This window comes from Corvus brachyrhynchos, unplaced genomic scaffold (assembly GCF_000691975.1).
Source record: "Corvus brachyrhynchos isolate BGI_N302 unplaced genomic scaffold, ASM69197v1 scaffold408, whole genome shotgun sequence".
NCBI lineage: Eukaryota > Metazoa > Chordata > Aves > Passeriformes > Corvidae > Corvus > Corvus brachyrhynchos.
The window spans coordinates 1,734,161-1,748,102 of record NW_008239759.1 but is presented as its reverse complement, the minus strand read 5'-3'; positions in this window follow the sequence as shown (position 1 = coordinate 1,748,102).

Sequence of the window (13,942 nt, the reverse complement as noted above, 5' to 3'; positions counted from 1 at the left end):
CATATGCACAGATTAGCCCACAGGAATTGCTGATGACTCTCTTCCTCATTTTTCGAGGATACAAAGCAGTGAGCAGCTACAAGCAGTTTCTTTCCCTGTATGCCTGTCTAGGCTGAGAGACTTTTTCTCCTCCTCCTCTTGGAGCCTTTTCTTTGTTTAGGCAGTTTCTTTGTGTGGTTAATCTTCAACATGCTTCATCTGCTTCCCATTCTCCTGCCTGCAGCCTAAGGCAATTACCTCAACTCGTTAACCAATGGAACAGCTTAGTAATGATCACATTTCTTCTGAAATAAATGATTGTTTGTATGATACTAACCCTCAGGCCACAAATTAAGTCTGCACAGTGCAAAGAAGGGCCCCAGGAAAAATAGCAAATGCCTTGTATTCTGTTTAGCAAACAACAGAATATCCAAATATTTATACATCTCTTATTATATTGCTTTTAATCTTAATAAAAAGACCTTTAAAATGGAGAGTAAGGCTCATTTCAGTGAAACAATCACATAGAATTAATTAGTGAAGAAATAAACACATCTCTTCCACGGCCACTGGGAACAAATATATCAAGAGCACTTAAATGCTGGTATATAATCTTTCTCCTAGGCAAGAAGATCTCCGTGTAAGAGGGACTGGAATAAACAAACAAACAAACAAGGTTCGTTTTCTTTATCCTGAAGTATTTGTTAAGACTTATTATTTGTTAAGACTTATAAATTTGTTAAGTATTTGTCTGACAATTTTGTCAGAAGGCAACATTCAGTACACTACTAGTTTGTCAGTAACTAAATTAGTATAATCCTTAATTTGTGTCGGGGAGAGGAAAGCTTGAAAATGAGCTTTTGAATTGTACAGTAAATTGTTCAAATAAACAGCAATCAGGTAATATTCATTCTTTCTGATAGTCTCTGCAATTAATACCTTAATTTTAGTGCTTGTTACCTTTTAATAGGTTTTTCTTCTCTTAACTCATTCATATTGAAAAATAAACAAGTGCAGGGACAGACCTAATGTTACAACCTTCTCATAGTGTTTAAATTAGGTTTAAATGGTCCTTACTTGAAGCTGGAAGAGAAAGGGCTTGGGCTGCAAAATTTTGAAATATGACTCTTTAAGGGAAACTAAACTTCAGAATCATAGATTGATTTTCAGCATTCCAAGTCCTGTCATGTGGAACCAATTTAATAGCCTTAACCTCAGAAGGGGGCCAAAGGCAGAGCACCAGTGGAGGTGACTGCTGTCTCTGGTAGTTAGATTCAATAAAGGAAAAATCTCATTGTTAAAGTTGCATGTTCTGTGTGATTTTCATTTACTGGCAGAAGTCCAATGTGATAAAAGCTATGAAATGGCCTGGTTATAGTTAAATGCCTGAGTGCATATTTCTAGAAGACTTGTTCTGTTACATTGCATTTTAATCTCCACAATCTTCTCATTGGAATTATATCCTCGCCCAGCCCCTTTTGTATTTAATCCTGAGGACTCTTTCTAAGGATTTCTAAAAGAGGAAGCAGAGGAGGAATCACAGCTGGAAGAAACCATACTGCTGCACGTGTGAGGGAAATGCATGAAAGATGGAGAAAGAGAGTGTTCACTGTTGAGCAATTTCCATGGTTTGTCATGATAGGGTAGTCACAGCTTGATTTGTCCTTTCAGGTACACAGGATATTTGATTTTCATTAAACTGAGGCAGAGAGACTCCTTTCAAAGAGATGGCCTTGGAATTCAGCAGTGTCTGGTCACCCCTACATGAAGTAATCCCAGATTACATGAACTTCTGACTAGACTACTATGAAATCACATTTTTTATCTTTGCTGAATTAGAGGTTTCAGCTCCAGAAAACTGAACAGAGCATTTGTTCATCCTCTTAAAATATACTTTCAAAAGGGAGCAGATTGTCAGATATCAGCTCAACTGCTAGAGGATACTGTTTGGTGGATTCCTGTCTTTGCTGTTTTCAGGAAATTAAAATCCCTGCTGCCCCTGAAAATGCAAAAATTGTCACACAAACTCTTTAATGTTGTATCACTGCAACAGATTCTAATGATGAAATTGTTGAGAGGATTCAACTGGGAATATACGTGACTGCTCTGGGAGACCGTACAATGGCACTCCAGGAGAGTGTTTGCATGCCCTGAGATTTCCCAAGGAAACAGAACTGTCTTTGAGTGCAGGAAAGCAAAGGTAGCCTAATGTGTACAAAACCTATACTTAGGAAACATGTTAAAGTGACTAAGGAACCAGTAATTTTGTAAGTTTTTCTGTCATAACAAAGTAGAAGATCTTTTTATGGCGAGACAGGAACACAGAGATGTGGCAACTATGTAGTGAGTGGAACTCTTAGGTTTGAGGAACAGACCTGTCTTTGACAGAACTTTTGAAGGCAACAGTACTGCAAAATCCAGCTTAAAGATCAGATTTGCAGTTAGACAAACTCAGTATAGAAGGAAAGCTCAACTTTTTTAGTAGAGTGTTACTAAAGAAGATTTTTCATCTTTGCAATATGGTTAGTAGCAGTAATGCATTTATAAAAAATAATGTCTTTGTTGTGTTCAAGTGATCTTTTCTTGCCTTTAAATCCATAGCTTTAGAACTACAGGGTGAAGATTTATAGCATTGTGATTGTTACTTGCTGAGGTTCTGCTTAGTGCTAATGGAATGCACAGGTTTTGACAAAATAACAAGTAAATTTTGCTCTAAAAGCCACCTTTTCTTCTATTTTGATTAACTTGAGCTTCTGGAACAGCATACTAACAATAGTACTGTGTTACTTATCATAGTTATTTGCTCTGCAGGAGTAAGTAATTGGAGAGGAATGAAAATTAAAATAATAAAATCCCAGTACCAGCGTTTTTCAAAAAGTGGAGGAATTTTCACTTTTGGTTAAAATTTCCTTCATCAAAATATAGTTGCTTTGCTAACCATACAAACCCATATGTCTTTATATGCTGATGGAGGGTGACAGACTCATATTTTAAGGATGTTAGTAGCAGTCAAGTTTGCTAGAGCTTGAATGGGTGTTTACACACTTTTTTGATGATTGCTGAAAACTAACTACATTATAACGAACCTGTTTTGGCATTGAGATCACAACTTTGTAATATATCTGTTGGTTGCTTTTCCAATGAGCAAAGTGAGGATAACTTGTAACACCTGGGACCTTTTTAACAAACCTACAAAGATGAAATCTTTTTATCTTTAAAACCAGGTGGAACTGCATGACTTAGAAGATTAAGCAAGATGCTTACAGTAGTCAAACCACTTATCCCCCAAGCATTAGACAGAAGCATGTGGCTAATGCTGGTCTCAGAAGGATATGGATAAGGTATCCTTTGAGGGTACAGAAAGTAACCACTTATTTATCCTTGGAAAACAGCAGAGATGGGCTTGTTGTGTTTGTCTTAACATTGGGCAACCTTGAACTACATTTCCACCTCATCCAGGGAAAAAAAATGCACATCTAAACCAAAAGTTTGCAACGCTGTAATATAATAATAATATAACTTATAATAACTTTGTGTAATTTCAGAGCCCTGTTACTCTCTGCAAAGCAGGGTCGTGGTGACACATGGTTGAAACCCTGGTTCTGAGGCTACAGTGCGGTGCGTTATGGTGGGGAAATTAACATTGGAAAATGAAATGCTGGGGGATTTTAAAACCCTCTACATTAAATGGGCAAGTTCCATTTCCTTCAAGTTGTAAACACTCTTTGAACAAAGAGATATGTTCCAGCATACGGTTTTCAAAGCAAACCCTGACCTGACTGAAGTCTGTGGGAGGCCTGCCATGAAGGTCACTGCAGATGAGGCTGGGAGTTCTCATTAAAGAGGAGCGGCTTGAATCTTTCTGTCCCCACAAAACTTTCTTTCTTCCTTGTTCTGGAAAAATCCACTCAACACTGATGGCTTATTCAGCCTGGAAATCTGTAAATAGGCAGCAGATATTTGCTCATGATTAAATAAGATAATGTTCTCTCTGCTTATGTGCGTGTACATCTGTGGGCTTGCACAATCTGCAAAACTGAGCCTCACTGGATCAGGACTCCTGCAGACATGACATGCTGAGGGATGATCCAGAGTGTCCCTTCTTCTCCAGATGATGAGCTGCTGGCACATACTGATCTACTTCTGAACAGCAACTGCTTAAAACCACAGCTGACAGATAAGCACATCAGTTTATCAAACCTGAAAGGGTCTAGAGTAGAAGTTTTCAGGCTGTGGATTGCAAAACTGTGGGGGTCTGGAGTCTGCTTTTAAAGGGTCAGTGAAAAGTCACAAAAGAGAGCAAATCTGAATGCAAATCTGTTTCTGGCATTCATATATTGGAAGGATATTGAAAACTACTGAACTAGAAGACAAAGAGTTGAGAAGACGAATATTAATAATGTATTTCAGAAATAACTTAAGCATGACTTTTGCTCCTCAGGCTGTATGTTAACCTAGGATAGAGAGCATAAAAATCCAAGTGTGTTTTTATTTGGCAGGTCAGCCAAAATTTCTTCAAAGCTATGTCCATGTGTCAAAGCAGAAGCTGTCCTTTTCTAGATTGGTAGGGTTATTATTATGCAGTTTTCTGTGTCCCTCTAAAGAAAACAGCCCAGCAAATGTTTTGTCTCAGTTCACATATTTTCACAACTGTAATTATATGCATGGTAGCACTGCAAGTAGTTATGTTTGGTTCTTTCTTTCTACATGAATATACACAGATCTTCCAGAAAGAGTGCCCTGGTTTTATGCAAGAGTGTAATTTCTTTGTAGGGAATGGAGATGGTTTCTCCTGTTTAACCTACCTGTTTCCTTGCCATCCTTCTAACACAGCAGACTGTAGCAATTACTGAGGCTTGAGGAAAATCTCTCCAATACAGGCCAAACACTGCAATTTATCTGATGCCTTGGTCTCCTTTTCAACATATATTTTGGTGATACTGACCTCTTTTATTTTTTTATGGTTTCTCTTAAAATAAATATGCAGGATATTTGCAATGTCTTGTCTGCCAGGAATTTATAGGCTTTCTAGCTGCCTTGTGAATAAACTGGTCCTTGGTGTAGCTTATGGGATACTGCTTTCCTTTTCCTGTGCACACAGGGAGAAGTACCTCGTGTGTAACGCGAGCTCTTTTCAGCTCCATTTCTTACAAAGTGACCCACGTTTCCTTTCACAGGTAGAGTCACACAGTAAGAGTCTGTTTCCTAAACAGATGCTGTGAAACCTGGGGAAGGACCACATATGTTTTGACCAGGGAATTCTGTTTTCTGAGAGGCAATTGCAGAGGCAATTTTTTGTGTTCACAGGAATGCAAATACAGTTCACTGGGTGTAGAAAATGTATTTTCATAAAGGCCAGATACTGCTGGCACCAGTGTCACTCCTACTGATAAGAGAACATGAACACTGCTTGAAGCTCAGTGAAAAACCATCTACCCTGAGGGACATCGCATTTAAAAGTGCTTGGATGGAGATGACAAGATACAGATTTCTAGTTAGAACAGATCCAGGACAGCTCTGTATATGGGCAACCTTTGGGTTTTATCCTTAGACCTTTTGAGACGGGTGACTCATATATTAAAATAATTGTACTGTATATTTGAGGAGCATTAAATATAACTATAACAAGCTCTGCAAGATAAACATTAACTGAGAGTTATTCAATGTTCAGTATTTGTTTTAAATGGCTTGTTGGTTGTTCAGACAGCTCAAGATTGCAGAGCTAAAACGTTTGTCCTTATATCCAAGACAGATGGGAGTGAGAAGGATCAAGAGTGGCTTCATATCATTATTTTATTCCAATCCGTCTCCTTTCCAGGAACACAGCTCAGCTCTGACCCTGCATGCCCTCCTATACGGGATCAGTACCTGCTCTAGACAGCTCACCAATGATATTTTGCATAAACAAAAATTGAATATATGTAATTCTGTCCTTAAAAATTCAGCTTGTTTGACAGAATTCATGATCTATAGAGGAGTAAAATTATGAAAAAAGTAATAATGAAAACAGGATTTGCTTTTTTCTTTTTTCTGTTCCTTCTCTGAATCTGTTTAGTTACCACTGTGTACTTGAGGGGTATAAGCAGAGTTTTAGAGAGAGTATTATTTGAAAAGAGTGTGTGGTATTTCATCCAAGGTTGAAATACCATCAGCTAAATCCTTAACTGCCAGCAAAGTGCCTTGCTTTCATAACAGGAAGGTGCCTGACTATCAAATAGCAGGCTGAAACAATCTTTCTTCCCAAAGAATCCTATTATTAGGTATATAACCACTAAGACACAATACATATGGAGCTCAGCCTGTGTTGAAAGAAAAGTATTTATATGCAGAAAAAAACCCCTCAAAGTAAATTCTTATCAAGAGAAATGTGTCTCTTGAACTCTTAAGTAACTAAAATGAGAAAGGCAAATTACATCTTCATCTGTCCTTGGTCTCACCAATCACCCTCTGTATCCTTGGGAAGACTTTAAGAATGAGGTGGGAATCAGTTTGTTCTCACACCTTTTCAATGGTGCATTGAATGTATAATTTAGGAATTTTTCCTAGATATCAGTAGCTTGGATATAAGCTCTGACAGGGCCTTGATAATCGATCATTCTTTACAAGGTGAAACCGAGGCCAAATCTTGGGACTACTCACGTGAGTGAGGGTAGTTGGACACTTGGTGTTTATATTAAAGAAGGCATGAATAAAATGTCTCAGGTATAGGTAGTCAGCTGGAGGTGGCCAGAGCTACAACCTTTGGGGACAGGGTGCCTTTCCTGTGAGATACTCTGAAAGAACAGCTCAGTACACATGAGCTCTGCACACTCAAAGCAAGGAGAGCATGCCTGAAAAAAGACATTCATACCACTGGTCTATTTTAAGAATTGATTTTTAAATATGGTGCTTAAATTCAAAGAATGAACATAGAAAGACCTCTATGTCTGAATAACAAGTTCTTTTTTTCAGAAAACTGCAACAGCACCCACACCACCCTTAACATTTTTTCAAATGTTGGCCTTCCTCTCTCGAATTCCAGTTTTCAAGTCCCACCCTCTGAATGATGACAAGTTCTGCTGCATTTTGGTCTCAACATATTGATGAAGCTTTAAACCATGCGCTTAGTAGCAGAGGATGTTTCAGTTTGTGTTCCGTGCAGGACTGCAACAGGGTGCCCAAATGCACTTATTTGTGTTATTATGTGCACACTTGACAAAGCCTGAGGGCAAAAGAACTCCAAACATTCATTAAGGCACCACTAAATGGAAATCAAACCCAGGCTCTCTAGTACATGTTTTTAATAAGCATTTTCAACAGATGGTGGGAGGCAAAAAATGCTTCTCTTGTGTAGAAACAGGTTCTTGACTGCTGGAAAAGCCATTTTTCCTAGGAAAAAGGGCAATATCTGAAACCCACTCTTACTGAGAGAATTTTAAAAAATAGATTTAAAAAATATGATTCTTAAAGTGAAATCTTGAAAGATACAGAGGTGTTTTCTAATGAAATAGGGATAGGATGTCTGAAAGAGAAAAATGAAAGATGTTTTTCAGTTGTATGTTTAATTGTATCTGGTTTAGTTTGTGACTTCTCCAAATTTTATACTCTCAGACTTTGAGGAGAGGGAAATTTGCCTGAATTATGCCTTTGTACTCACTATTTCTCTAGTGAGTTTACTCATGCCTTATTTTTGTGACACCTGCAGTGGAATTAAAATTATAGTGAGCTCAGTAAGGAGAGAAATAGCTAAAGGAGTTCTATCCTTTTTGAATAATATTTTGCACACTTAGCAGTTAGTCTAACTGTTTCAGAAACTGGCAAGGCCATTTCTACCCCTGAAAGGAGGTGATTTCTCCAGAATTCCCCTGGAGAAATCAGAGGAATTAGCGTCTTTGTTATTTCACATTTGGGAAGACTCTTTGTGTATGCTATGACCCATCTGGCTGGGTGCAGTGAGGAAGCACTCATAGCAACACACTGCATGTCTATCTTACACTGAGCTTGCCTGTGCCTGTCTTTTGGCTATGCACTCTGCTACTTTAGTGAAAAGTAATCCTGATTTTTAAGGTGTGAGCTTAGAATAAGGTTCTCTAAACATAACAATATAAACTCCATGAATAAAGAGCTGCAAACTGTTTGTCTGTCAAAGTGGTTAGAGTAGTAGACACTGCTTTTGTCCCACAGGGTTTCAGCGTCAATAAATCAGTTGACAGAACAGGTAGGAAAGAAACTGAAAAAGGTACAGATACCTGTGGCTAAAGCCTTCTTTTTCAGCATGCCAAAGGCTGTTTGATCTTTTGTTGGAAATCATCCCTTTCAAACACTTAAGATTTGTGGTAAAGATCCGTTCAGAAGTGGACACCATTTTCCGCTTTTGTTAGTTTGCTGGGTGAAAAAAAAGTAAAAAAAAGGGTGGTTTAAATGTCTGGGCTTCACAATCCAGGGAAAAATGAAAACTCCAGGAAAAACACAGTTCAAGGTTGGCAGGAGTGGAAAAACAAACAAAAAACCCCTGTGGGAATGAGTGAGGCAATAGGCAAACTTCATAGTGAGCAGAAGAAAGGCAGATTTCAAACTAAAATGCTTACCAGGTGATTGAGATATTTTGCCTGAAAGTTTCAATAAACATGTCCACTGAAGAGTATCAGCTGTGTCTACAGTGGCTGGTGTGAAACAAAGAAACATCTGTTATGTATATATTTTGGCCACTTTGGAAAGCTTGGAGCCAAGACGGAGGGTCAAGAATGCTATGTATACAGGCATATATGAAATGCATTTCTCAAATGTAAGCAGAGCTAATGTTCTGGCTCTTTGATAACATCCCCTGCAGTGAAATTGCCACCAAGAGTGAGTTTGCAGTGCCTTCACTCTGCATACACAGAAGTACAACGTGGCTCTGTGCAAAGTCAGCCTAGCTAAAAGAGAAGACCCCAGTCAGCCACAAGCCCAAGCATATCTGGCTGAGTAGAAGGTAAACACTTACCCTTGGACTCTGCTTAGAATAAAAACTACAAAAGCTGCCTCTTCACCTTCACCTCCACAAAACATGCGACTGTAGAAATCATGATTATTTTCCCTAAAAAATACACACAATTTGGTTGCATACAGTAAAGAGATCTTTGCTTTGTTTGAAAAAATATAAGATGGATGCACACACATATAGACAGAGTTTCATGCTGAGATACTTCAGATTTTATATACCTTGTTTTGTGTCTTTCCATCCAGCCAGCTCTATATCCACTGACTTGAAAATAGAAAGAATTATATCTGAGGAAGAAAAGAAAATATAGTTTTTATTTTTTCTAATAAGTGTTTAGCCTGGATAATATTCAGTCTGGCTTTGTCAGTTAACACACATCAATATGTTTTTTAACCAAGCCATACTGAACAGGTTGATGAGTCAAAATAAAAGGCCTGCAGTGGGACAATGGGATTTTCTTGGCAAGCTTTGTGTCAAGGTTGTATTAATGGCATAGCAGAGAAGGAGTTCAGGAAAATGAAAACATCACGGGGAAACAGGAAGACTTAGGGAACTGTAGGATGGCTAGTTAATGAGCCACCATATGTGCTTGCACACAGCAAAGCCAGTCTTGTGCTGCAAAGGTGAAAATGACAACAGAGAATCTTGCTAAAAGCAGACATGAACAGAGAAAGGTATGATTCCCTAAACTGTAAATCTCAGATGGTTTTACCCTCTTTTCTTCTGAGGTTTCAGGGCAAAAGGTTAATAGCGGAGGATGATGTGAGTGCAGAGCACTTGGAGAATCCTCAGTCAGTCTTAATTATTTCCACAGACCCATCTCACCACAGAGAGACAAAAACTGCTAATAGACACTGCCTTCAGAAAACATTACCCGAATCTGGCTGGCTTCTTCTTACCCAGCATGGCTTGCCAAAAGTGACATGTTCAGAAATGGTGGAAATAAATGGCAGTGTAGCAAGGGATAATGTCTAATTGAGGCATTTAATCTGTAAACACTGAAAAGAAGGGAAATAATCCAGATCTTAATCTGTGCAATTATTCATGTGAATGACATCTGCTCTGTCTGGCTCTGAGGCCGAGATAATTAATCCATGGAGAAGAGGTTTTGCCATACACCTTGACAAAAATCTTAGAGTAATAATGTCCACAAATAAAACAAAATGGATATCGTGGGATAACCTTTTACCTGAAAGGCAGTGGTATGACCAGCGGCTGTTCAGTTACAACCTAGCTTCTTATCTAAAAAAGGAAGAAATCTGTGTTTCCCATAGGAATCACTTTACTCTGGAAGCTCCTCCCCTATTTACACAAATGTGTTTGGTACATGCTTGCAGATGTCTTTGGAAATGCATTTACTCCCTGAGAACCAGAGGGATCAGCAGCATAAGGAAAGAACATATGGTGAAGTCTTAGCCCCAGGGGGTATGCAGATTGGACTTTGCTCTGCATTTTTCACGATATATGATTCTTCCCATGGAAATAAGTTGGATTTAGGAGAAAGGTATTGTATTAAAATTTCAGAACAGAGAATGCTCTGAAAAACAGCTACTTTTTCAGGAAATTAATACTGCCTCCCCCAGTGCACATTGGGGAAGTCCTTGACTACAGCACCAAAAAAGGTCTTATTTTTTGGAAACATTTGAGAAAGACCAGTGAACTAGACAAATATATACTCAGGAAACAGAAGTAGTTGGAAGAAGGTTTATCTATGGAGAAACTCCCTCTGCCTGGCAGAAAGGAGAAAATACATCGGTTCCAAATTTTCTACAGTAAAAGCTGATAGAAAATTTTTGGTACTGTCTTATCAAATAGCATTCACCAGCTTTTTTAAAAAATAAGTCTTTGATTTTTGGCATGATTTGAACAGGCACTGTGCCTCAAGACTTGAGCACAGCCATCAGTGCGGAAGTCTTTCTGAGCCTCAAAATCCTGGCGGGAGCACAGGCCTTCCTTCAGCGCCACTGCTCAGCACACTGCTGTCCACAAGAGACTCAGGCACTTGAAGGAGGAGGTCAGCACCTTCATAGTCATAACTGCTCAAATCAAAGGCTTCAGGCATGGAGGAGGACAGCAGCTTTCCTTGTATAACTGCTAAATTCAAAGGTTGTTGCAGTGAACATATACAAATTGGTATCCTTTAAGGTTTGTCTCTGGGAAAAGTTCAGATGGATTTTTTTATTTGAAACAGATAGATAGTATGGATATTTTTTATCATCAATGGTTTGCTTTTTCTAACAGGGAGACTATTATTATAAAACATCTTGACATTTCTCATTCATACCATTCCATATTAACTCAATCCAGTATCCATGAGAAACAGATCACAGCAGAGATTCTCTCCAGTTTACCTGGCCCTTAAATGGTCAAGGCAGCTACACTGACCAATAGTAGGAAGATAAAATTTACATTTTACTTAAAAATGTGTGATAAAAACCAATACATTATACGCCTACCAATGAAACACAAACCAATGATCATGACATGGGCGTATGAATCTCAAAATTAGATCCTGTATATGCAAAAATAACTTTCTTCCTTTAGGCCCCATTTAAACCTAGAGGGACTGGAGTTCACTTTTGCAGAGCAGAGAGAGTAAAACATCAAACTTACCAGATAGGTTGATAGTTTGTATTAATGAAGCAGTGCTAGTAGGTAATTACAGAATCATCTTTTGGGCAGTGTACACACATCTGTTGGACTAAGGAAAAGATGTTTAAATTGTGTTTACAAGTTATGCCACAGCTTTAAATTTACATGGCTTTTAAAATGCCACATGCTACCAACATATAAAGAGGTTGATTAAGATTTTGCTGAAGAATAGCAGGCATTCTTCCACAAGACACTTCACTAAAATTTATGGGTATTTAATGTACTTCCAGAGGACAAAATTATGTATACAAGTTCTCTGACCATGCACCAGTCATTTCAAGAGCCCCAAAGTAGTTAAAACCCTAAATTTATAGTAAAATAGTTTAATATTGTTACTAAACAAAATTGAGAGTTCATGGAAAGGACAAATACAAAACATATGCTTGCAAAAATAACACTGGTAGAGAGTAACAGTATCAAAACATGTCCATAAGATCTTTAAGTTTTGCAAGCTGCATCTGAAGGCTAATGAGATTTCAAACTACAGTATGTCAAATTTATGAGGTGTAGAAGGACATGTCCCTTACTCTCATGTAAAATATTGGGCAATAAAAAAAGTTTAAAACATTCCTGAGCTGATTTGAGTTTAAAGTTATGCCCTGACTGGGCTGGACTCTGGAGAAAGTAGGTGGTGTTTTTTCCTGCCTTCCAAATCTATCATTCTTAGTATTTTCCCAGTGCCGGTGTCTGGAGCATGTAACACTAATGTATCTTCAGCAGCATGAGCTCAAGTGACTTGATATTTACAACACAAATCTCATGGGAGTTTTCAGAGTTGTCTATAGACAAAGAATTATAAAACACTATGAAAGGAGGGGCTCAAAAAATTTGATGTTCAAGACACATTCTTTGTGCCCTCAAAGAGGAAGAAACACTATTTTACACGTGTCAAAAAATTGTTTTTCTTCTTTTGTCTGTGTTGTGCAGTTGCTGACTGTACATTGTTACATGAATAGTTACTCTTTTATTTTACTTAAGAATGTGTCATGCTAATGTATGAACACCAGAACACTTACTCTGAGCACCAGAACATTCTGCAGATTTGTTTTTCCTTTAAGTCACAAAAAAATCCATAAATCCATGAAATTAAAGTTACTGTAAAGCTAGTGATTAAGTCTGGGTCTTTTTGAGCCGTGTTCAGTCCTCTTTTCTACAACAAATTTAATTTTAGATCTTGGCCAAGCCAGCTCCTTTTTGCCTGTAAAGAGTGAAAAGAGCATCTTCCCTGAGAGGTGTCTGATGAAGCTAGTTACACTAAAGATTGTACAGACCTTCTTAACATATGAAGGAAATTGATTAAAAAATATTTTAAAGAGAAAATAAACATTCCTTTTTTCCTGAGTGCTCTCTGGATTCAATAACCATACACATAACACTTCCTTAAAGCAATAACTCACAAAGATTGTGTGGATGTGTATCATAAGGTGTGAAAGTTAGTCCAGACAATTCTAGAGCCTCACAAGGATAGATACAAGAGCAAATAATAACAACTTTGAAATCCTGTTCTGAGGCACTGTAGATTACAGTTACCAAGTGAACAAAGTGTAGTAAACCTGAGAAATTCAAATTTAAATATAATTTCTGTTTTGGTTTTTTTTCTATTAAATTATGAACAGGTACATTTGGGTTCTTGAAACAGCTTCCATTATGCCTTAGGTACTATTGCAAGGGCTGGAAGGAATTTGCCTTTAAAATTGTTTAATCTAATTTAGGGCTCAGGAGACCAACATGGCTTAATCTTAACCACATGATAAAAACTGTTGAGTATATATAAAAGTCATTATCTGAATTTTATGGGCTTGCAATTTTTGCTTTGGAATAATTCTGGTAGCCATACATTGTGTGTTTACCTTATGCTGATGACATGTACTCTTGAACTCAGTTTTCCCATAGCTTTTGTCTAAGATTGGAGTATAAATGTTGAAAGTAGAAAATACATGAGATTTCACTTTAACTGCTCTTTCACTTCCTCCTCATAGCAAGACTATGCATGCCACCTTGTTTTTGAAAATCTCAAGTTTCTCTTTGCAACACAAGAAGGCCTATTTCTTCATTTCATCCCTGTATAACATGGTAAGTGTCTGAGTTCCCTCTGTGTTGCTGTGCAGTCAAAGACACTCACACGGATTCCTTCACCTTGAAATCTGTGGTAGGACTTGGAAGCATTTGCTTATAATAGGAAACAACGCAACTGGATCATGGGATTGCACCTGGGGAGTCTGGAGAACTCCCCACTCTATATGCAAACAACAACTGTGCAGCAATCAATAGCACAGACAAACACAGACCCTTTTTTTCCTGGAAATGGAAAAGGCTGTGTCCCTGATTCAATGGCTGCAGGTCTTGATTTTT